This window comes from Ictidomys tridecemlineatus, chromosome 4 (assembly GCF_052094955.1).
Source record: "Ictidomys tridecemlineatus isolate mIctTri1 chromosome 4, mIctTri1.hap1, whole genome shotgun sequence".
Classification (NCBI taxonomy): Eukaryota; Metazoa; Chordata; class Mammalia; order Rodentia; family Sciuridae; genus Ictidomys; species Ictidomys tridecemlineatus.
The window spans coordinates 140,950,270-140,965,030 of record NC_135480.1 but is presented as its reverse complement, the minus strand read 5'-3'; the positions used below and the strand labels follow the sequence as shown (position 1 = coordinate 140,965,030).

Sequence of the window (14,761 nt, the reverse complement as noted above, 5' to 3'; positions counted from 1 at the left end):
ATTACTATAAATAACCCTACAGTATCCTCCAACAATAATACTATCAACAAGATTTCAAGTTGTAGGAAGTTATTGTCAGAGAATAAAGGTAACTGTTAGCTGAAGGACTGAGTCAACATGTGAAAGAGGCTGTATCAATGACTCAGATGGTGATTTTGCAGACACTTGGCCACACAAGCACTCATCCCAGGTCAATTGACTGGGCACACTGACTTGCTCTCTTGGCATGCCTGGGCCTCATCTTCACTGATTTGGTTACATGTCTAAACTGTCTTTGCAAAATAAAGAGAATGAGTCCTCATTCCTCTGGAACTCCTCACCTTACAAAAATCACAAATCAGAGTAAAACATGCTAAACTGAGAACTGATATAAATATCATCTCTTAAATGCCAAAGCTGTTTGTAATGGGCTGGAGATGAATTACTGAAGATGATCTTGGTTCTATTCCTGGATGTTTGAATATAACTGAAACTGTCTATGTGATGCCTAAGTCCCAGAAATGATGAATGATTTCTGTTTTCTCCACTGGCTATTCAGAAGGTACTTTTTCTGAATGATAACCGAACTTCAAAATTAGTAAGAAAATTTGAGTTTTCTAGTGTGTAACATCCCCCTGAAAATTAGTTTTAGACTTAACCTCACACTTGTATCTCCCACCTCATACTTTGATCTCAAAAGGTCAACCTGGATAATTGATATAGTTTTCCCTTAAGGATTCTACCAAGTTTGCATGCATGCTTGACTACAGGTCATGGCAACTATTCTGAATGATTTTGCAATATTGTAGATAACAAAAGAGAATAAAAGCTGACTTCTTCATTTTAGTGAGCATGAATTAATTGTTGATTGGGTGCCATTTCAACTGTGGGCCCATTTTCTAAGAAAACATCCTGGGCCTATGTGTTCACTATAACATAATAGTAAATAATAGTTAATAAAAATGTAATAAATGCCAAAATAATATCTATGTAAGACTACTAACTCCAAGAATAATAGGGAAGTACTCAAACCAGTATATGTCCCAGAGATCTCAGCCAATGCCTATCTGTCCACTTGTGGCCATTTTTATTGTGATATCCACATTCCCACCCACCACAATGGTCAGGATTGAACAGACCATTGTACTGACCAGTTGTAGTGTCTCATGCAAGAGCAGAAAATTTGCAGCCTGGCCACTCCCTAGGACTTATGAACTGCCTTTGGAGAGAAGCTGACCAAACTCCATTTCTTGAAAGTCTGAACTTAGAGAACACAAGCCTAGGGGAACTAATGCAGAGAAGTCTGGAGGCAGACAAAGCCCCAAATTGAAAATGGCACTTATGCATGAGTGGAAATGGAGAGAGGAGAACACAGGCATTATCAGAGTGCTCCACAGCACCTGTGCAGTTAGAAGCAGAAATGCCAGGAATGAGAGAAAACTGTGAGGGACAGAGAGACGGAGACAGTAAGTCCTGCCTCGGATGCTTTCCCCATTCCAATTCTACTCGATTTCTAGCCTCACAATGATTTGCCCTCTCCTTGAATGATTTGAGTGATTCTTATCAGTACATCTAGAAAAGGTAATGGCAAGTTTTATGATCTAAATATACCAAAAAAATATTTTTACAGTGTATAGATTCAGCTCACAATTCAGCATTTCATTTGATCTACCTGACCCCTATGGATGAAAGAAACTGGCACCTAGCAACACCAGTACTTAAAGCCAGCTCTTCTTACTTGGAACCCTATGTACTCCAATCATATCATGCTCACTCCTCCATGTGGAAGGCAGAGTCGGCTGGCTTCTAAGATAAGAGTATTTTCATTTCTGGAAAGAGTCTGGATTTGTAGGACAAGTTTAGACAGGCTAAAACATGCCATGTGTATCAAGGACAGGATCTCAGGAATTACCTTACACTTGGAAATGGTTGCAGCTTTAGCTCTGAACATCCTTGAGTCTCAGCTGTTTCTGTGCTTGACTTAAAGGGATTCATCTAAGGGAATTTGGTTTTTAGTATTTGGGTAGTTGTCTTCTAGCTTGTTTTTAAAGCTATATTTTAGGAACCTCAAGACATATAAGGACATATATTTATAGTGACATTCAGCCCCTGTAGGTCTTCATTTTTGCCATCCCTAACAAAAGGCTTTCTAGGGAGTCCCTGTATTAGGGCATTGCTAACAATGATCTCATGCAAGGAAAGTGCCCAAACTCAAAAACTCTTCAGTTGCCTGTTTACAAATTATTTTGTGAATTCTTTCTGTCTCACAAAGTTCACGCTAATTCACTGAGGGACTTTTGGAAAATCTTTATAAACAAGAAAAAAAAAAGAATATTCCTCCCTAACCCCAATTCCCATTCAGAAAGAACTCTGGTAACTTGTTGGCATTTGTTCCTGGTAGAAAAGTGTAGAATACTTCACCAGCCTGCAGAGCAAATGTCTGATTTCTCCCTGGGATGCAGTGACCTGGTGAAAGCACGCAGAACTGAATTAACCATTCATCTGAGAATGTGCTGACCCGGCAAGTGGGAGCAGATCTGGCAGTGGCCCCAGCACAGGGCAAAGTGTGCATGCAGCATGTGGCAAAGTGTCTCTTCATTACAGCAGAGACATGGCATTTTATGTAAATACCCCAGACAGTTCCCATATATATAAAGCATAGCTATGTCTTTGGTTCTTGCAATATCCAAAGCACATTTGGTTTATGTCCTTGGTTCATAGAACTGGGGGACAAGTATCTTTTTAATTTAAGTGATTAAAAATAAATCTTGACCATCCTAGAGATAATTATATGAATACTAGTATATGAGAAGACAGGTTTAGGAATCAATGACTTGAGGCAGAATTTCTGCTAAAAATCCTCTCAGTTTGTGAAGAGTATATATGGTACCTCGCTCATAGATTCTGTGTCTGTAGGTGAGGATTAGTCTCCAGAATCTCAACTTCCAAATAATTACATGAACTACTCCCTGAGCAACACTGCTAACATTGTTTCTTCTTCATTAGTTTCTCAAAGTTGGCTGATCTGCAATTGGGTTTACTAGCATTGTGCTAGGCCCACTGCTAATGCATCGTTGTAGGTCCTTCTCATCTCGTCTGATACTTGAACTGTAGTTTTATAACAGGCCTCTAGGCCCCTGCTGTTCCTCCCCATCCTATCCTACATGGTGCCTTGAGAATGCTCGTCTTAAACCAGGATTTTTCAAACCTGGTAGTATTACATTTGGGTATTATTGACTATTGAATTATTCTTTGTGGGTAGATGTCCTGGGCCTTGTAGGATGTTTAGCAACATCTCTAGTCTCTACCTTCTACATATAGTAGCAAGGTTATTCCTGTTAGGACAACCAAATTTGTCTTGGATCGTTTCAAATGTCCTTTGGGGGTAAAGTATTTCCTGTTCTTAGGCCTTAGGGATGAATGGGTTAATCTCTTCCTCCATTATCCAAATATTTTACCAAAACATTCAAATACCTATGGATGTGCCTGTAAGCTACATTTCTAGGCTTATCTACCATTAACAGATTTTCAATATTCACCAAACTAAGCCTCCAACAATATACTGGCATTCACAGTTCTGTGCATCTGCTTTTGCTCTTTCTCAGATCTGAGTAATCTTCCTCTCCTCCTTGCTTTCCCAGGAAAAATTGTCTCCTTCAAAGCTTATCTCAAAATCCATTTTCTCCAAAGTTTTTTTCTTGATTTTTTTCATTATCTCCACTATTTCTTTGTATATTATAGGCCCTTACCAGAGATTACTCCTCCAAACTTGTTTTTACAACCAGTTTATCCTGCCATCTTTTTCTCCCATAATGGCAAAGTCTAGACCCCATTCTGTGCAAGTCTAGCACTTGCAGACATATCTGGCATGGAGACAGCACAAATGAATAAAATTTTGGTTTATTATACTTTTTCTTTTGGCTGTAGTGGGGTTTGAACCCAGGGCTGTGTACATGCTAGACAAGAGCTCTACATCTGAGCTATATTCTCAGACCTAAAAGTTTGTCATTTAAAGCATAACACCGGCAGGAATTTTCTTTTTAATCAATGTTTTGTAACTGACTCATCAAGATAATGAAAATAAAATCAAATGTTATTATTATAGACTTGTAGCATTACACTTTAGCCAGGATATTACCCATCAACATTTCAGAAAGTTTCATTTGCCTTGTGCATTAGATCTTTAGCTTGAGTTCAGTTAAAATTGATAGGAATAAGTGACTAAACTATTCATAAGCAACCGTGATTGAAGAAAACCACCTGCAAGCAAACCCATGAGCATGCCCAATTTGGTATTTTTCCTTTATTAAATGTAAATTCACATCATCTTTGAAAAGCACAGATTCCTTAGGTGCTACTGAATTGTTACAAAGGGAACTCGCAAGAAGTTCTAGTTTTTAGGACCCACTCCATTATTGCCTTAACAATTACAGTGATCTAAAGCAATTAACCTGTCTCCAGTTTTCCCCACTGCTTTGTGTCCTTACCTTATGTTGTATAACAAATATAGCCAGTGATCTCAATATCCCAACTTAGCTCCCGGTCTAAAGCACTTATTTCCGCTACCTTAGTGATTCTTAGCTGAGAAGACAGAGTTGGGGACAAGGGCTTGAGGGAATAGAGAGGACTTTTGAGGAAGAGATATAGGTGAGGATAGGATTCATAGGAGAGCATTTCTTTTTACTAATAAGGTGTCAGCATTTAGAACATAGTTGGGAGGGGATGAAGCCATGACAAACAGTCGGAAGGATGGTGGTTCCTCCACACTGAGACGTGTACTAGTGTTCTGCCTCGTTGCCCATGCTAACTAGCTGACTCCTATGCCATTTTTTTTTTTGGTTGTTGTTGTTTGTTTTTCTCAACAGCATGCCTTGTGCCTGGCTGATCCAGTTCCTGCTTAAAAAGAAAGAGGGCAGACAATTTGAGTTCAGGTGGCTTACTTCAGGTCATTCCAGGTCTCAGTCCACATCATGTCAGGTCTACATAAGTCTCTTTCCAACTCATTATTGAATTTATAGAAGAAAAAACTGAAGTTTATTCATATTCTGGAAATAACATCAGAGAGCTGATTGTTCACCGAAAAAACAATTCCTAACTAGTGCTAATGAAACCTAATGGTAAATATTAAAAATGTAAATATAAAAATGATTTTTCCTTCAGTTTTCAGGGCTTACTGAAGAAAATCTGATAAAAATTGATGCTATGATGCTGATGACAACATAACGCCCTCCTTTTATGAATCATTACAGAAGGATTTCCTGGATATCTGGAAAGGCAAGAAGAGAACTCTAAGAGGCAACTGCAAGATTCTTTCTCTTATAGTTATGGTTCTTGCTGTGTATGTTACAGTTGGGGGCATGAGGCAGGCCACCATCTCTCCTGTTTTCTGAGTACCTGGGTATCTGTGCATTTCAACATCTGTTTTCCAAACATCAACCCATTTCTTCTTTACCACCAGACAGTGGTTTGCTCCTTTTCAATTATGTACATAAACACACACTCTCATATGCATTAAAGCTTTAATTTGGGCAGACACAGAGATATTATAAGACTCTATTAAATGCTGCATATCTCTCCCATTATCATCATACAATGCAAAATAATGTCAACAATTGTGCAACTGCAGTTTGACAAGTGTGAATGCCCTAATTGGGCAACTGGACCAGAATGATGAGGTGTTTTTATTTTTTTAAAAACCAGTGTCACTTCTAATCTATTACAACAGTAATGAACAGCCAAGCAGCCTATTTCCCACGGATATCTTCAAAGCACTACAGATTGCCATTTGAACCATTCTTTAATTGCATCTGGCACAGATTGTAGTGGGCTCCATAAAACCAAGAAGGTGCATTAACTGGATTTGGGTTTCTCCAAGTCACTGTAATGATGAAGCTTTCTGTGACTAAAGAAGGCTTACCTTCTGTCTTAACTATGTGCCATTACTACCACTCAGCACATAGTAGGTGTTAAAACCCTTAATTTTATGGCAATGCTTTTTATTTCTTACCTGGTTAAAGGGAGATATTTTGCTCTTATTTTAATTTTTTTATGTGTTTTATTCAGATTTCCTTTTTTTCTGGATAATTAAGATATAATTAGACATTATGTTTTTCCAAGACTTTCCTTAGTAAAGTTGATGTCTCACTCATTGGGGAATTTAACTTTGGAATTAATTTTTCTATTGACAGTTCTATATTTTTCTTTTCATGTTTACTTACAGTCTTATCTCCACTGCTAGTGTATGTTGCATTCTACTTTTAAAAATCTCAATGTTATACCCCTTGTGTCATACCCTCTTCCTTAGCCAGTGATAATTTACTCTTTTCATCTGCCTACTTTGGCTCAGCAGAGAAACTGATGACTCCCCAGCCAACAATGAGAAAAGGAGGTGATATGATTCTCCTAAGGCTAATCTGAGGCCAGGGAATGGAAGGGTAGACAAAAACCAGCATGAAACAAGCTGTTTCATACCACTGAACTTCCAACAGGCTGAGGGACAGAGGCAACAGGCAGGTTTGCAGATTGGAGAATCAATGGGGTTGGGCTGGGGATGTGGCTCAAGCGGTAGCGCGCTCGCCTGGCATGCGTGCAGCCCGGGTTCGATCCTCAGCACCACATACAAACAAAGATGTTGTGTCCGCCGAGAACTAAAAAATAAATATTAAAAATTCTCTCTCTCTCTCCTCTCTCACTCTCTCTTTAAAAAAAAAAAAAAAAAAAGAATCAATGGGGTTGTCAGACTAGACCCAGATGGGGTACTTGGATCAAAAGTCTTTATAAGCAGCAGCTGAATTTCCTCCTCTTTTCCACAATCCAGTAAATGGCCTTTTCTCAACCCAGGGGAAGGCAGAAATTTATTCTTTTGAGAAGCAGAAACTTAGATTGGGTCTTGAGACATACCTTGAAAAGGTGTGGGGCTCAGAATGAAAACAAAGGAATATGTGAAACTATAAATTGACAGGTGAGATCCCCCAGGATCTTTACCTCTCTTATCTACTAGTGCATGGTCAGTTTGGCTAAATATCTTCCTCACAACTTCCTGGCTACCTCTGCTCTTGCACACCTTCATGTAGACATTGGAGGGCTTCTCTTTGGAAATATCAAAGAGCACACAAATCAGAGATCTAATAATCTTTTGGACTCTCCTAACAAAATGTTATGTACCCAAGGAAAAGACTATCAGCCAATAATTTCCATGGGGATTAAAATTTTCCAACTTGCATTTTAGTGTCATAATTTTTAGTATAGTAACAGCCTAGAATAGGATTGAGGATAGCCTCTTTTATGAGAGACAGAAATCATCAAAAATCAACAGTAAAGAAGTGGTGCAGAGAACCATGGGAAGAATTTAACCAGTAGCCTCTGAGAGGTGAAAGATAACCTTACAAAGAAAAGTGAGATTAGATGACAAAGGGCAGTTAAAATGCTGGAAATTAGTACTAGAAAGGTAAGGGATAAGACAGGAAAAAGAAAAACTAAATAGAATTTTTGGAAAATAAAAGTATTAAGAACATTGAAAAATATAACAAAGAAAAATAGAAGAAAGAAAAAATAGAAAGATTTTAGAGACTTGGTAATAATAGTTTGCAGGAAAAGAGCATAGAACACCAAGAGGAAAGATTAAAAATAATAGATACACAGGCTGGTGATGTGGTTTGGTGGTACACCTAGTATAACTGAAGCCCTGGGTTCCATCCCCAGAACTGCAAAATATAAAACAAAAAGTAACATGAGAAGATTTTCCAGAATTATAGAACATACATTTACAAACGGTAGAAACTCCTGTTGCTGAATGCAATGGGTGAAAGCCTACACCAAAATATAACTTGGTAGAATTTCTAAAGATGGAGACAATGAGAAGACTCTGTAGCTTCCAGACAGAAGAGAACAGGTTTCAGGTTTCTTAAATAAGATCAAGAGTTAGGGAAATCTAGAAAGCAATTTGGACAGCTTGAAATTATGAGAGTGGTTTTAATCAAGTGTGAGAATAGGATAAATTTTAGGACCTAACAGACCTCGAAATTTAACCTCATAAGCAACATTTCTTTGGAAGCAACTGGAAAATATGTTCCATAATTATGATACAATATGGTATCTGAGGAAGCAGGAGCCAAGCATTGGATAGAGGTGGAGGGAATTCATAGGAATATGAGAAAGCAAAGTGCCAAATGAAATGGCAAGTCTGTATAAGACCTGGGAGCAGCCATTCTAGACAGAAGTGTAGGACTAATGTGAAAACAGGATCCAGACACATTTTCCAGAGATGCAGGAGGTGTGGGAAAATATGGCTAGAATTGAAAAGAAAAATGTGCACATGAAAACAACAAAATCAAACACACACAAATAACCCAAAATATTATTTGGGATAAAAGATTTAATAGTTATTATTGGGCTCAGAAATAAACAATTTTGCATAGTTTAAAAATGAAAACACTGAATATGATTTGAAAAATAAATTCCTAAATCTATACCGGGAGTAAGGGGAAGAGACAGTCTGTTTCGGGGAAGGAGAATAAAATAGCTAAATCCCATGTTTCACACTTAAAATAGCTACTATGAAAAAAGTAGAATTATAAATATGCTGTTTACAGAGTTTTTAATTCTAGAAAAATATGCTAAATGAGTTGAAAGTGGATGGGATGTAGGTGATGTGGAGTATGTATGAGACTATTGTGTTAAGGTCTTGTATTTTTGTTTGACTTTTTAAGCATATAATAAAAGTATATAGCAAGAATTAAATTAACAACAATACAAATTTTGAGCATGATGTTGGCCCATTAGCTATTTTTCCAGCTCCTCCTGGGTTGTTAAATAAAATGAGCATGTGCAATCTACCATGAGCCAATGAGTTAGGCAACATTTCATTTAAATATTAAGATGAAAGAATTCCCAATTGAGTAAATTGTACCTTCTTTGGATTCAAGCTTTGTACTTACCTATTTGACAACCCTTTGCCCACCCCCACACAAAGGATCAACAAATCAGCCAATTTGCAACCATTTATGAGAATCTTTCCTGTTCACGGATGTGGTGTTAAGACTAGTTCTAAGAAAAATCTATTTCTGCAGAAAGTTAAAGAGGTTTCAATTAAAGTGGTTATACTGAGATCTAAATAGTTAAAAAACTAGTCATTGTTATTCCCACCAGAGTGTATGGTAGGATAGAACATCACTTGAACATATTATAAATAGCATAAGTTTATAATTCTGGGTCTTGTTTCCCTTCATGTGTCTAGGAAAGTTGCTTTGTTTCTATATGGCTAAATATGCCCATGAAAAAATGAGAGAAAAGGGGCTGAGAGCTTATCTCAGTGGTAGAGCCTTGCCTAGCATGTGCAAGACCCTACATCCCATCCCTAGCACCACCAACAAAAAAAGTTGAGAAAATGCCACACATTCTAACACTGCTTCAGGTCACTGATATGCTGCAATATGAGATAACATATTAAACAAGCACAAAGCACTATGTATCTACCATATATTTTGAAAAGGAGGTGACATTGGTGATCTATTTCCCTCATGGAGAGTCCTCTGAACCAGATTGCCATTATAATATAGTGAACATACTGCCTAAGATAGCAATAACGCATCGGCTAATGAAACTCTTCTCCACAGGTTCCCCAGTTTGGAAGGACTACATAACCACAATAGGGAGGTTTGCTTGGTGAAACCACATGGGTCATGCTAAGACCTGGGTTAAAGAACTGACTTTGTCAAAGGGAACCTTAAGCGATTCATTTAAAAATTTAGCCCAACTTATCCACAAAATGAGGCCCTGTTTGCTTCATAAGGCTTTTGTTAAAGGGAATAAAGAATATGATCAGCTAGGTAGAATAAGCTCTTTTATGGATGAAAAAGCACTACAGATATATAAATTATGATATACTCTTAATGTAAGAGTATAATATAAATATCAAAATGTCCCAATGGTGACCACCAAATGTATTGGTATATTGCAGGTCATTTTATTAGCATCTTGATGACTTTGGGATTGAAACTACATCTCTGTTGTGGATGTGTAACCGACGTGATTCTGCAATCTGCATTTGGGGTAAAATTGGGAGTAGTTCATAACCCACTTCAATCTATTGTATAAAATATGATATGTCAAGAGCTTTGTAATGTTGTGAACAACCAAAAAAAATTAAAAAAAAACAATTGAAAAAAAAAAAGAAACTACATCTCTGCAATATGGAGATGTTAGGCTCCTATATCCTTATTTACTGCAAAGGAAAGACTGCAATTTGCAACCAGAGTCACATTACTGTGGAAGCAAAATACCTCCGCCCCAAATTCCACACGTGGCCAGATTAAAGGGCTAATAGTAATTAAAGATTGACACAAAGTGAATAAGATTAATATTAGAAAAGGATTACATCAAAAAAGATTTACATCAAAGGATTCTTTCTCTTTTCTTCCATAGAAGGCCTAGGACACGAAAGAATTATGCAAAACATTCTAAGCTTCTCAGTTACTTTGAAAGAAGCTGAAAAATATGAAGAGGTAAGCACAAATTGATTCCACTGGAAAATACCAAGTTATAATATACTTAAGATCTTATTCCACATAAAGGAAACAATGCTGTATTAGAGGACAAATTGGGTCATGGATATTCAGGAACCTGGGAATACTATTTGGAACTTGGGAATATTATTTGGAGAATTGTGGGAGGAGGTCACATTCAATAGACAGAAAAGGTGGCCATAAACTATTCCACCAAATATCAACATGTGGTCCTTGTTAAGCTATAAGGATACAAGTTTCATTGTGTAGTATTATGTACAAATTCAGATGCATATATGAAATATTATATCCATATTATTACCTGAACAAACACAAAGAAACACTTTCTTTTGGATTGCCCAATGACTACTAGGTAGGAGTAGATCCACATGGACCTAGCAGAGGTTTGCTTTGTAATATGGAATCAACTGATACCTGAGCCAGAGAAATGAAAGAGCATCATATGGACTTTCTAAAACTACCACCATGATTTGCTACATTCCACATTTGTAACTCCTGAGACAACTCTTTTTATAACAAGTTCCTTGCCTGTAGTAAAAAAGATCAAGTGTACTTTCATCATCTTTAAACATTTATTTATTCATCAAATGATCCTTGAGCATGGACCAAGTACCAGATGACTTTAGGCACTTGGAAGTGCAGTACTAAGAGAGCATTAAGCATAAGGGTGAGGTACAAAGGTATGTACACTTGAGAATTCTGTAAAGAACAGAAAACTCAACATTGAGCCTCTCTAGGGTACATGTCTATATCTATTTGGTTGACATTCACAATTGTCATAATATCACAAACTTGCCAGTTGGCTGCATAAATGCTAGTCAGGACAGTGCTTCTTCTTACAATCAATATTATTGAGGACCAATCTTCAGGAAACTTAGTTTTTAGTGCTATAATGATTATAACAGGACCTACTGTGGTGCTTGGGCCCTGCTCTCAAGATTGTGAATATACAATAAAAAAAAAAGGGTATACACTTTACAGTCAGAAAATCTATACTGCAGGCTAGTGCTGTGACTAGGGAAGATCTTCTATCTTTTCCAAGCCTTACTTTCCTCATCAGCCCTGAAAGATTATATAGGTAACTGTCTTCCACGTGCCCTGAGCATCAAGTGAGAGATTACACATGAAAGCACCTTGAGAAGTGCCAATCACTCTGTAAATTAGCGGTAGTACAACAATTGTGTATGCCATTATGAACTGGGCTCTGAAGACAACCAATGCTACATTCTCTTTTTAAAATAATTCTCAAAAGAGCATGCTACAGGGAGACTGCCACATTGATGTTCGTAGCAGCACAATTCACAATAGCTAGACTGTGGAACCAACCCAGATGCCCTTCAGTAGATGAATGGATAAAAAAATGTGGCATTTATACACCATGGAATATTATGCAGCACTTAAAAATGACAAAATCATGGAATTTGCAGGGAAATGGATGGCACTAGAGCAGATTATGCTTAGTGAAGCTAGCCAATCCCTAAAAAACAAATACCAAATGTCTTCTTTGATATAATGAGAACAACTATGAACAGAGCAGGGAGGAAGAGCAGGAAAAAAAGATTAACATTAAACAGAGACATGAGATGGGTGGGAAAGGGAGAGAAAAGGGAAATTGCATGGAAATGAAGGGAGACACTCATTGCTGTACAAAATTACATATAAGAGATTGTGAGGGGAATGGGAAAATAAACAAGGAGAGAAATGAATTACAGTAGATGGGGTAGAGAGAGAAGATGTGAGGGAAGGGGAGGGGGGATAGTGGGGGATAGGAAAGGTAGCAGAATACTACAATTACTAATAGGGCATTATGTAAAATTGTGGATGTGTAACCGACGTGATTCTGCAATCTGCATTTGGGGTAAAATTGGGAGTTCATAACCCACTTCAATCTAATGTATGAAATATGATATGTCAAGAGCTTTGTAATGTTGTAAACAACCAATAAAAAAATAAAAATTAAAAAAATAAAATAAAGAATAATTCTCAAGTGCATACAGCTTTGTATTTTGCTTTTATGTTTAGTAACTATTAACTTTGCATAAGGTTCTTAAAATCCTTAATATTTTCTCTAACTGGATAGGATCACCTGGACCAATCTAAAGAAACTCATCTGTCTGTAAAGTGGCTTACACTCCATTGTGCACAGAAATTAGACACCATAATATGCCATCTATTTGAATTGAAACTAGATAATTAATATCTGGAGGGAATCCCTTATTTTTTATTTTTTCACATCTGATAATTTATTAGAATAATCTAACACAATAAACGGATCAATTACAAATGATCTGTGGTAACTTCCATATCCTATAATAAGATAACTGGAATGTAGAAAGCTCTAACTATTCATCAGCAAAGATAATTTTTATATGATTACCTCCTTTATATTATGCAAAACCATAATTTTCAGTGAATTTACCATCCTACACAATATTTAATAAGATGAACCTGCACCGAGGATGTATTTTGTTGGTAGAGAAGGACTTGAAAAGTTTAAACGATCTTTATAACTTACGAAAAGAAGAGACCATGGACTAGCCTGCAGACAACCAGAAACTACAGAGTATATCTTATAAGGAATACACCTGGGAAACACAGAAAATTTGACTAGAGATGGCCAAAGTATTCAAAAACACAATATTAGGAACAAGGGAGAGTGATTGATCAGAAACAACTCCAGTGAAATCTCATTCTAAAAGTATCAAAAAGACACCAAAAATATAACTGATGGGTCACAAGAAAGATCATTAGAGATTAAGACTACAGCTGCCAAAATACACTAAAATAGGAAGAATAAATCCTAATATTCTACAACAGAGTGGGATGACTACAATTCACAATAATTTATTACGTATTTTATAAAGAACCCAGAAAGAGAAGTTCATTACATACATGATATAAGTTTAAGAAGGAAATGTTAATTACTCTAGTTTGATCATATACATTGAATACATGTAATAAATTATCACACTATGCCCCATAAATATATACCATTGCTCTAGGACAGTAAGAAAATAAGATTAATGAAAAGTAGGAAAAAATATTAAAGTAACCTAAACGTGTATTCAGGGTGAAAAAAGAAAAAAAGGGGCACACTTTGAACAGAAATATGAGATGAAGCCCTCTCCCTAGAAAAGTCTTCTACTCCAGAAAAGTGTACATAGAGGCAGAACAGTTATAGTTCTAGAGGTGTTCACACCTACCTGCCTGTGACTCCTTTCTGGATAGAAGTCACGGCGTAGCTCTGCAGCCTCAAAGGAAGTAGGGAATTAGCCTTACAAAGTTACTTAGTTAAACTGATCATTGAAAAGCAAAAGTCCTTGAGAATAGACCTGGATCTGGATGGACTATAGTGATCAAGCTAAGCAGATAACTGCTCTATCTTCAATTTCTTTTATGAGACACAGTCACAGAATATAAAGAACCAGAGGCTGGAAGATGAAGGAATTCAAAAGTATATGTGAATAATAATACAAAAAGAGTGCAAATCCATTTGTGAACAGAGACAATGAGTGCTTTCAGTAACAAAAGAAACAGAAAATAGAGCAGTCTCATCACAACTGATGTTCACTGTGCAGTTATTTTAACATTTATTAATAAAACCTATCACATTCATTGCATATCACTCTTGGATTGAATTAGTCAGATTTTAATTAAAAGATTACTGCTAACAAATAATAATGATGAGATTTGTAGGGACTAACGTTAGTACCAGGAGATTTATGCCTTATTAAAATGAATTTCTCTAGTTTACAGCAGTTTTATAATTGTCAGAGTGGTGTAAAAACAGCCTAAAATCACAGAACATTTGAAAGCTGAGCAGTTTATAAATAATCATTTTGATAGATAAGAAAACTGAGATGTATAAAAGACGGGAGTTGGGTTTTAGACTTAGGCCCTTATTTCCCAGCAATTTCATTTGGAGATTTTGAGTATATTGGACAGTTGTAAAAATTCTCCAAAATTTAGGCTGAACTTTGAAGAAAAAATTGTTTTTCTAGAGGCAAATTCCTAGGAAACTGATAAAATCTGTAGTTAGATGTCCCCAACTGGGAGAAGGAAATAATTTCATTTGGTGTAGGGAAGAAGCATAGCATACTAATGGCTTGAAAGATTAAAGAAACAGTGGCTTCTAAATTATGCTGATAAACTAGAAGAAAATTCTCTTTATTGCAGAGTATCAGCTCATTGCTTGTTAATAGTATTTCCAGTGAAGTTCAAGGAGGGTCAGACTGGTAAATTACAGCAAGGCCCACGCT

The 14,761-nt window shown here is 36.7% G+C and overlaps 1 protein-coding gene across 33 annotated transcripts in view; it reads right to left on the bottom strand.

The window, feature by feature from the left end:
* The window catches only part of Trpm3 (transient receptor potential cation channel subfamily M member 3), an 819,042-nt gene that overhangs the window by 302,468 nt on the left and 501,813 nt on the right, over positions 1-14,761 (bottom strand). Inside the window, exon 1 of one of the 33 annotated variants that reach the window (XM_078047531.1) lies at positions 13,706-13,767. The exons of 31 other annotated variants lie outside the window; for them this stretch is intronic. The gene's annotated coding sequence lies outside the window, so the exon portion shown is untranslated. Of the gene's footprint in view, positions 1-13,705; positions 13,768-14,761 lie in introns of those variants that run through there. One more of the 33 variants, XM_078047534.1, reaches the window with a different exon arrangement.